We start from the raw sequence: 11,715 nt of genomic DNA, 5'->3' as shown, positions 1-11,715 counted from the left end.
AAACAGCAGTGCCACAAATAAGTTGCACTATCATTATCAACTCTGCATCTTTTGGTTTCAACATTATGAATATGTGTATCACTACTATTGAGATTCATCAAAAATAGACCACTCTTTAAGGGTGCATGACCATAAAAGATAATACTCATATAAAGGGAACAACCATTATTCTCAGATTTAAATGAATAACCATCTCACATCAAACAAGATCCAGATATAATGTTCATGCTCAACGCTGGCACCAAATAACAATTATTTAGGTCTAAAACTAATCCCGAAGGTAGATGTAGAGGTAGCGTGCCGACGGCGATCACATCGACTTTGGAACCATTTCCCATGCGCATCGTCACCTCGTCCTTAGCCAGTGTCGGCTTAATCTGTAGTCCCTGTTTCGAGTTGCAAATATTAGCAACAGAACCAGTATCAAATACCCAGGTGCTACTGCAAGCTCTGGTAAGGTACACATCAATAACATGCATGTATATTACATATACCTTTGTTCACCTTGCCATCCTTCTTATCTGCCAAATACTTGGGGCAGTTTCGCTTCTAGCGACCAGTCTGCTTGCAGTAGAAGCACTCGGCCTCAGGCTTAGGTCCAGACTTGGGTTTCTTCTCTTAAGCAGCAACTTGTTTGTTGTTCTTCTTGAAGTTCCCCTTCTTTTTCCCTTTGCCCTTTTTCTTGAAACTGGCGATCTTATTGACCATCAACACTTTATGCTCCTTCCTGATTTCTACCTCCGCAGCCTTTAGCATTGCGAAGATCTCGGGAATTGTCTTATCCATCCCTTGCATATTATAGTTCATCATGAAGCTCTTGTAGCTTGGTGGCAGTGATTGAAGAATTCTGTCAATGACGCTATCATCCGGAAGATTAACTCCCAGTTGAATCAAGCGATTGTTATACCCAGACATTCTTAGTATATGCTCACTCACAAAACTATTCTCCTGCATCTTGCAGCTGTAGAACTTATTGGAGACTTCATATCTCTCAATCCGGGCATTTGCTTGAAATATTAACTTCAACTCCTGGAACATCTCATATGCTCCATGACGTTCAAAACATCATTGAAGTCTCGGTTCTAAGCCGTAAAGCATGGCACACTGAACTATCGAGTAGTCATCAGCTTTGCTCTGCCAGACGTTCATAACATCTGGTGTTGCTTGATACGTCTCCAACGTATCTATAACTTTTGATTGCTCCATGCTACTTTATCTACTGTTTTGGACTATATTGGGCTTTATTTTCCACTTTTATATTATTTTTGGGACTAACCTTTTAACCGGAGGCCTAGCCCAGAATTTCTGTTTTTTGCCTATTTCAGTGTTTCGAAGAAACAGAATATCAAACGGAGTCCAAACGGAATGAAACCTTCGGGAACGTGATTTTCTCACCGAACGTGATCAAGGAGACTTCGACCCTACTCCAAGGAACAAAAGAGGCGGTCACGAGGGTGGGGGGCGCCCCCCTGGGTGTGCCCCCCTACCTCGTGGGCCCCCTGTTGCTCCACCGACGTACTCCTTCCTCCTATATATACCTACGTACCCCCGACAGATCAAATACGGAGCGAAAAACCTAATTCCACCGCCGCAACTTTCTCTATCCACGAGATCCCATCTTGGGGCCTGTTCCGGAGCTCCGCCGAAGAGGGCCGTCATCACGGAGGGCTTCTACATCATCATAGACTCTCCGATGAAGTGTGAGTAGTTTACTTTAGACCTTTGGGTCCATAGTTAGTGGCTAGATGGCTTCTTCTCTCTTTTTGGATCTCAATACAATGTTCTCCCCCTCTCTTGTGGAGATCTATTCGATGTAATCTTCTTTTTGCGGTGTGTTTGTTGAGACAGATGAATTGTGGGTTTATGATCCAGCTTATCTATGAATAATATTTGAATCTTCTCTGAATTCTTTTATGTATGATTGAGTTATCTTTGCAAGTCTCTTCGAATTATCCGTTTGGTTTGGCCAACTAGATTGGTACTTCTCGCAATGGGAGAAGTGCTTAGCTTTGGGTTCGATCTTGCGGTGTCCTTACCCAGTGACAGAAAGGGTTGCAAGGAACGTATTGCATTGTTGCCATCGAGGATAACAAGATGGGGTTTTTATCATATTGCATGAATTTATCCCTCTACATCATGTCATCTTGCTTAAGGCGTTACTCTGTTTTTAACTTAATACTCTAGATGCATGCTGGATAGCGGTCAATGAGTGGAGTAATAGTAGTAGATGCAGAATCGTTTCGGTTTACTTTTCTCGGACTTGATGCCTATATACATGATCATACCTCGATATACTCATAACTATGCTCAATTCGGTCAATTGCTCAACTGTAATTTGTTCACCCACCGTAGAATATCTATGCTCTTGAGAGAAGCCACTAGTGAAACCTATGGCCTCCGGGTCTATTCTCATCATATCCATCTCCATTACTTTAATACTTGCTTTGTTTTTACTTTGCCTTTTACTTTTCACTTTGCATCTGCATACCAAAAATACCAAAAATATTATTTATCATCTCTATCAGATCTCACTATCGTAAGTGACCGTGAAGGGATTGAAAATCCCTAATCGCGTTGGTTGCGAGGAGCTATCGTTTTGTGTAGGTACGAGGGACTTGTGCGTGGCCTCCTACTGGATTGATACCTTGGTTCTCAAAAACTGAGGGAAATACTTACGCTACTTTGCTGCATCATCCTCTCCTCTTCGGGGAAATCCAACGCAGTGCTCAAGAGGTAGCATTGCTCCTGCAGCAGGCTTGGCACCTAGCGGTGCTTCCAGGATGTAATTCTTCTGTGCAGCAATAAGGATAATCCTCAAGTTACGGATCATGTCCGTGTAATGGCTACCATCATCTTTCAAATTTGCTTTCTCAAGGAATGCATTAAAATTCAACGGAACAACAACACGGGCCATCTATCTACAACAAACATAGACAAGCAAAATACTATTAGGTACTAAGTTCATGATAAATTTAAGTTCAATTAATCATATTACTTAAGAACTGCCACTTAGATAGACATCCCTCTAATCATCTAAGTGATCACGTGATCCAAATCAACTAAACCATAACCGATCATCACGTGAAATGGATTAGTTTTCAATGGTGAACATCAGTATGTTGATCATATCTACTATATGATTCACGCTCGACCTTTTGGTCTCAGTGTTCCGAGGCCATATCTGCATATGCTAGGCTCGTCAAGTTTAACCTGAGTATTCTGCGTGTGCAAAACTAGCTTGCACCCGTTGTAGATGGACGTAGAGCTTATCACACCCGATCATCACGTGGTGTCTGGGCACGACGAACTTTGGCAACGGTGCATACTCAGGGAGAACACTTTTATCTTGAAATTTAGTGAGAGATCATCTTATAATGCTACCGTCAATCAAAGCAAGATATGATGCATAAAAGATAAACATCACATGCAATCAATATAAGTGATATGATATGGCCATCATCATCTTGTGCTTGTGATCTCCATCTTCGAAGCACTGTCATGATCACCATCGTCACCGGCGCGATACCTTGATCTCCATCGTAGCATCATTGTCGTCTTCCCCAACTATTGCTTCTATGACTATCGCTACCGCTTAGTGAAAAAGTAAAGCAATTACAGGGTGATTGCATTGCATACAATAAAGCGACAACCATATGGCTCCTGCCAGTTGCCAATAACTTGGTTACAAAACATGATCATCTCTTACAATAAAATATAGTATCACGTCTTGACCATATCACATCACAACATGCCCTGCAAAAACAAGTTAGACGTCTTCTACTTTGTTGTTGCAAGTTTTACGTGGTTGCTACGGGCTTAGCAAGAACCATTCTTACCTACACATCAAAACCACAACGATAGTTCGTCAAGTTAGTGTTGTTTTAACCTTCTCAAGAACCGGGCGTAGCCACACTCGGTTCAACTAAAGTTGGAGAAACTGACACCTGCCGACCACCTGTGGGCAAAGCAGTAGAACCAGTCTCGCGTAAGCATACGCGTAATGTCAGTCCGGGCCGCTTCATCCAACAATACCGCTGAACCAAAGTATGACATGCTGGTAAGCATTATGACTTGTATCGCCCACAACTCACTTGTGTTCTACTCGTGCATATAACATCATAAATCCTGGCTAGGATGCCACTGTTGGGGAACGTAATAATTTTAAAAAGGGTTAATTATCCTTTTGCCCTCAGTGGTGTCCATCTGCTCAGTTTTGCCCTCATATGCAAATTGTGCTCAGTTTTTCCCCTAGTCCATGTGCACCGACTCGTTCTATGAAGTTTGGCGTCTCTGTCAGGTCAATGTTTTGACTCGGCCCTTACAGGTAGGACCAGGCCGCAGAGGCGGCCAATTTTATTCAGACCATTGCACGCGTGGCTTGCGGGACCCAGCAGAGAGCCGTTGAGCATAGAGCCGTTGCGGGTGTGCTATATAAGCGGGCGACAGCGGCGGTGACCACGGCGACAGAGAGCACGACGCTGACCACAGCGAGAGAGTGAGAGCACGACGGCGGTGGGAAGCTAGCTGTGGATGGAGCAGCAGTGGGAAGCTAGCTATGGAGGGCGCGGCGGTGTTGAGATCCCGTTCGGCTCTGAGCTCCATGTCTTCCGCAAGCTCCCGCGCCACCTCGCGGATGCAGAGCCGGGCGCATGTGGAGATGCCTGTCTTCGTCTGTCCGCGGTGCCGGGAGAGCATTGATCGGAGGGTTTCTCACACACCGAGGAACCACAATCGTCCGTTCTACGTGTGCAGCAAGAATGGGGTAAGAATCGGGGCAATTGCACCATTTTCGTGGTCGAGATCTTTGAGCAATGGGTTGATCTGTACCGTGTTCATGCAGGTGACATGCTTATTTCTTTGGGTCGATGCTCTGGCCAAGACTCTGATAAATGAACAGCAAGAAGAGCATGAAGAATGGTTGCGCATGCTACCCCAAAATGCAATGGCCGCAACACGAGCTCTGGAAGAAGAGATGGAGGGCGAAGCACACACTGACAGAGAGCTAGCTATTGAGCTTAGGATGTTGAAGAAGAAGGTTAGGAAGCTTGAAGATCAAGCACTACCAATACCCATTTGCAAATACTTTTGGGCATTTGTAGGTATGGTAATCGCACTGGTTGTAATGTTGAAAATCTATGGAAAGGCATGAATTATGGAGGAATTTGTAATCTTGAAATTGTATGAGAAATTCGCCTAGTTTAAATGTTGGTCAAAGTTGTTTAAATATTGAAAAAAAAGAAGTGACCAACATTTAAATATGTTGAAAAAAGGAGAAGAAATGAGGAATTCAAAAACTTTTGATCAATGAAATGCAGCTAATGAATTATTCCAGAGCCAAACAATTAAGGTTAGAAATTTTTTGGAGCTGTTAAACATTTAATAGCAATTTAAGTAATCCAATTCAAATACACCGTGATTTAAATCAAAGACCAAAATGTCATGGAAAATGTGCCTCAGCTCTGGTAGAGGTTTACACCTAGTGCCAAAATAAATGAACATTTTTTAAGGGCATTACATTGAGTAAAAACTAATTTGTCTAGAAAATGAAGGGTGGAAAATGCACAAAAAATTGGTGCGGCTGGGGACTCGAACCCAAGACCGCGTGGGTTTGTGGTGCTTAGGCATGCGCTGGTAACCGCTAGGACAGATGGCAAGAGTTTGACATGGGTAGGGAAGGAATGTATACATAGTGAGACTATGAAATTTTTCAAAAAAAATAGTGAGACCGTGAATGTTTGCACACGCGTGAGAGTGGTTTTCCTTTGTTTTGCACTGAAATTTTGGAGGGTTGGAAGGTTGAAAATGTATGTTTGCACTACCACGTGGTTTTGGTTAGAGTGGCACTTGGTTTAGTGTTAGAGTGGCACTTGGTTTAGGATTTAAACGGAATAAATTTGCATGTTAGTTCATGACTTATTTTTTGAATGAAACGGAGGGCTTCTCACCCCCTCCAATTTTCATTAATGAAAACCACAAGTTCTCGAGCTTCATGACTTGGTTTAGGGAAGAAATTATATGCTTGGGCACGAACCTTTTTTAACACACATAATAAACCCTAATAAATAACTTAGATAAGATGCAACACAAGTACCATTACAATAATAAGTTCACGGACAGTTCACGGACACATGACGAAACATGACACAACACGACACGACATAGAAAAGCAACAAATAAAAAATGAAACAGTCTTCATCTTGACCTCCTCCTTTCACTTTGGCCGCGCGCGCCCCTTCAACACTGTCTTCATCTTCACACCTCCTCCTCGTCGTCGTAGGGAAGGGAGTGCATCACGGCTGGAGTGGGGAAGATGTTCTCGTAGTTGGTGTAGAAGTTGTAGACGGTGAAGAAGATGGCCTCGTAGCCGCACCAAAAGACTTGGCCGAGAAGCTCGCACACGTCAAACGGGTTGGTGAAGGTGACCGTGAGCAGTAGGAGGATGCCGCCGCAGTCACGAACCTCGTTGAGGGTGAACATCCTCGGCGAGCCCCGTGGGAGGTGGGCATAGCCGGCTCTCAGGAAGGCGCGGGTGAGTTCGACGAAACCCCTCCACCTTGAAATAGCCCACACACGGAGCTCCCTCTCCACGAGCATGCTCGGTGGGTAGCGCAGCTCCAGCACGACAGGCGGATGGCTGAAGGTCGGCCCGTTGAACTGCATGGTCTCGCTTGGGGAGGGCTCGGTCGATTGGGTGTTTGAAGTTGGAGAGAATGGATCGGATCTGGCTTATGGGTGGGAGAGGAAGATAGGCACCCCATTTATAGGCCTGTGGGTGGGAGAAGAAGAGAGAAAGGATGAGAACGGTGCGTGTGTGAATCCGAACACGTGTGTGTATCCGTTATGCTTTGCACTCTTAAATTTTTGCACAAAAACGATGCATGGGGCGCGTGCGTGCATTTGAATCACTGCATAACTCTTTGACCGAATGGTGCATCTGACTCGTTGAACCACCTAGCTGGCCTCGCTAGCCTAGCGCGCCTAGCGCGCCTCGCTCGCCTCGCTCGCACGCATGCACGTCGCAGCCTCCCGTGCATGCAAACCCACGTCGCAGCCTATGCACGTCGCCGCCTCCCATGCATGCATGCAAGGCCTGGAAAGGCTGAGACGGGCTATTTACTGCGGTCTCAGGCCCAGACAATGAGAAGGCCCAACGGTCCATCCAGCGCGCCCGATATTTGTTAAAAAAAGGATCTCCTGGCCAATTAGATTGCATCTCACGGATCGTCCCCCTCCTCCCCGCAGATTACTTCTAGAAGGGTTAGATCGACGACCCTTGTTCAGCGCTAGGGTTAGATGAACGGTCCTGGTACAGCGCTAGGATTAGCGGGGTTTGGGAGGGGTTTGGAGCAGTCAAAGCTACGTTTGACCAAATTTCACATGAGCATAATAAATTAAATAAAAATCAGAAAAATAAAAAACCTACGCACATAGTCTTCTTATGTCATATACTAACGATTTAAGTTGACAAACAAGGTTTACATACATTTAAATGATAAGTTCATGTGTATTGTATGATATCTCTCTTATCTCAAACTCTCTTGAATGAAGTGAAGAGAAGTGTTTTGGGGAAATAAACATGAAAATTTCAGAAAACTCACCACAGCTTCATTTTAGAGTGACTAAGAAGGATCCAGGCTTAGTTTTTCATTTTGATGTTTTACGCTTGTTTAAATCTTGGTCAAAGTTAAGTTTGACCAGAATTCAAATGAGCAAAACAAATTTAAAAAAAATCAAAAAATGGAAAAACCAGTGCACATAATCCGTTTATATAGAATATATAGAATATATGTTTAGCAAAGTTATTTGGCTGATTTAGACAAGGTCGAAAAAAACCTTGCTTAGAAATGAGGTTGTTTACCCTACCTTTGGACCCCTCATTTTAGCACATTTTTCATGAAAATTTCAAAAACCTCACCACAGCTTCATTTTGCATTGACTAAGAAGGATCCAGGCTTAGTTCTTCATTTTGATGTTTTAGACTTGTTTAAATCTTGGACAAAGTTAGGTTTGACCAGAATTCAAATGAGCAAAACAAAATTCAAAAAAATCAAAAAAAGGAAAAACCATGTGCTCATTCAAACATCAACCAACAGATTTAAACATCATGTCAAACATAGTTCTAACATAGGTCCAACATCATCCAACAGGAATACAACATTATTCATAATGTTTCATAATTATTCATATATAGCGTTCGGGCTTCTGTCTGTTCCTTGAGCTTCTTGCCATCACTTTGCTCCTCGTGCACCTTGTGCTCATTGCTTCTTCTCTTCTCCTCTTGGTTGTCGGTACCTTGTGCGTCTTCTTCAAACCTATAATAGAGCTGTGCAAAACATAAAGGGTAATGAGATCATGTCAAGTGACCCATAAATGTACGGTAGTATTTGACCCTTGCAAGATTTACATACCTAGCAGAACTCACAACAATAGAAGGTTGGTCACCATTTGGAGCCTCACTTGGATCATCATTTGGAGCCTCACTTGGATCACCATGATCATCATTTGGAGCCTCACTTGGATCACCATGATCATCATTTGGAGCCTCACTTGGATCACCATGATCACTATTTGGATCCTCACTTGGATCACCATTTGGAGCCTCACTTGAATCATTATTTGGAGGATATTTTGGATCATCGTAAAAATCATGGGGCTATTGACCATCATCGTTTTGAACCTCGTCAAAATCCTCATCTGATGCAACCGGCTGCTGTCCATCATTTTCATCATCTGTTGAGGCAACCGGCTGCTGACGAACATTTTCATCGAATCCTTCATTGAAACTCTCTCCGAACGCTGGATATACTGTGCTATCACAATACTTACCGAAATGACCAGACCCACCACATCTTGTGTACTTACGATTCCTCGCTCCAAGTCCAGCTCCTTCGTTGCGAGGTTTGATTCGACTCTTCCTTGGTCTACCTGCTGCTCTCTTCAGAACTGGAGCGCAAAGCTTGAATCCAGGGTCCACCATGTCCCATTGTTGTTTTCCCTCCATAGCAGGCAAGGCATAAGCATATGTGGCTTTGAACCTTGCAACAGAGTAGTAATCATGCACATACTGCTGAATGTTCCCTGCTGGACCTGGGAGAGAAGTGATGAAAAACAAGGCATGAATGCATGACAACCCAGTTATCTGCCATTGCCTACAACTGCAGGTTCTAGCTTCTAAATCCACTGGATATCTCCATTCCCTCTTCTCTTTATCAAAATATGATATCTCTGTTGTGGTACCCGAGCAAAGAGTCATGTTCATTTCCAAGCCTGTTGTTTCTGCTTCAGTTCATTCATCACGGCAGGGATGATACTGTGGCCCATGAATTTTGCCTCGGCTATTCCTGCATGATAATGAAATTTATGCATGTATTCTATCCTTATCATGTCCAGCAGATCCACCACATATTGACTCTTTAGTTTCCGGGTCGTTGAGTTGAAAGACTCTGCTAGATTATTGTGCACATAGTCAACTTTGCTCAGTTCACTGAATTGGCTTCTGGCCCATAACTTTGAGTGGTGTGTTTCCAAGTATTCCTTCACTTTGGGATTCATGTATAACTGCCTCAAGTGGTAGTTGTGCTTCTTCACACTGCAAGTCAAAGATGCTGGCCATAAATTGTCGGTATACACCTTTCCTTTGAATTTCTTCATGAAATTTGCAGCAAGGTGACACATGCATTCCCTATGCTCTACTCCAGGGAACACATTGTCCACGGCCACTTCTAAACCTTTGCAAGCATCTGTATGAATGACCAACCCATTGGGATGTGCAATAGCCCGACACAGATTATGCAAAAACCAAGTCCAGCTCTCCTCAGACTCTATCTCCAGCACACCGTAGGCAACTAGAAATACAAAACTGTGTGCATCAACTGCACAAGCTGCTACTAACTGTCCTTTAAACCTCCATGTGAGAAAAGTGGAATCAATAGCCAAATAAGGCCTGCAACCTACCAAAAAAACCCGGCGACAAGCCTCAAAGCAGACAAAAACCCTCCTAAAGCATTCCTTGGTATTTGTCACTGTCGGTGTCAAAACCGGTGGATCTCGGGTAGGGGGTCCCGAACTGTGTGTCTAGGCGGATGGTAACAGGAGACAAGGGACACGATGTTTTTACCCAGGTTCGGGCCCTCGCGGTGGAGGTAAAACCCTACTCCTGCTTGATTAATATTGATGATATGGGTAGTACAAGAGTTGATCTACCACGAGATCAGAGAGGCTAAACCCTAGAATCTAGCCTATGGTATGATTGTTGTTCGTCCTACGGACTAAAACTCTCCGGTTTATATAGACACCGAGAGAGGGCTAGGGTTACACAGAGTCGGTTACAATGGGAGGAGATTTTATATCGTATCGCCAAGCTTGCCTTCCATGCCAAGGAAAGTCCCTATCCGGACACGGGACGAAGTCTTCAATCTTGTATCTTCATAGTCCGGGAGTCCGGCCAAAGGTCATAGTCCGGCCATCCGCACACCCCCTAATCCAGGACTCCCTCAGTAGCCCCTGAACCTGGCTTCAATGACGACGAGTCCGGCGCGCCAATTGTCTTCGGCATTGCGAGGCGGGTTCCTCCTCCGAATACTTCATAGAAGATGTTGAACACAAGGATAGTGTCCGACTCTGCAAAAATAAGTTCCACATAACACCGTAGAGAGAATAATATCCGCACCAATCTAATCTGCTGACGTATTCCGCAGCGTGACATCACGCCACGGCCAAGTCTTTACTTGAATCATTTTACTGTTCCACCTCAGCGCGTTTAGCGAGGCAGTTTCCTTGGCACGTCTTGTCAAAGCAGAGATCGTGTCCCCTTATCCCGGGATTCTCATCAATACGGGCATGGGTAACCCAACCGCGTCATTAACTGCGACGCTTGGGAGATAAGCGAGTTTTATCAGGCCGGTGGGGGCTCGTAGTTTCGGTCACCCATATAAGGGGATAAGATTATACCCTTTCCATTTACGCCATCTTCCTCCTTTGCCTATCCGTCCCTGCGCACTCGAGCTCCAACGCCCAAGCCCGCACTTCCCACCTCAACCTTCTCCAATCATGTCTGGAGCGGGAGGTAGATGGATGGCCTCCTCCGTTATGGAGGGGCACATCAAAAAGTTGAGGAAGGTCGGATACTTGTCTAATGACATCGCGCACCGGCTTCCAGATGAGGGGCAACTCATCCCCACCCCTGGGCCCCATGAGAGGGTTGTATTTCTCCCCCTCCTCCACGGACTGGGCTTTCCTCTTCACCCGTTCGTCAGGGGGCTCATGTTCTAGTATGGCCTAGACTTCCATGATCTGGCCCCGAACTTCATCCTCAACATCTCGGCGTTCATCGTCGTGTGCGAGGCCTTCCTCTGCATCTAGCCCCATTTTGGCCTATGGATGAAGATCTTCAACATCAAGCCGAAGGTCATGAGCGGCCACCAAGCGGAGTGCGGAGGCGCCATGGTGGGCAAGATAGCCAACATTACATGGCTCGAGGGCGCCTTCGTAGAGACCATCAAAGGGTGGCAATCGGGGTGGTTCTATATCACCGAGCCGCGTGACCTTAAATGGGCAGCGGCCCCCGAATTCCGATCTGGCATCCCCACACGGCTCACATCTTGGAAAGAGACGGGCCTGTTGTGGGGTAATTCGGCAGAAGTGACCGGACTTCAAACCTGCATCAAGGACATGATCAGCAGGAAGGTTAAACTTGTCACCGTAGTCCAGGTCATG

This window comes from Triticum dicoccoides, chromosome 2B (genome assembly GCF_002162155.2).
Source record: "Triticum dicoccoides isolate Atlit2015 ecotype Zavitan chromosome 2B, WEW_v2.0, whole genome shotgun sequence".
NCBI classification, from domain to species: Eukaryota; Viridiplantae; Streptophyta; class Magnoliopsida; order Poales; family Poaceae; genus Triticum; species Triticum dicoccoides.
Note: the sequence above shows the minus strand (reverse complement) of the source record.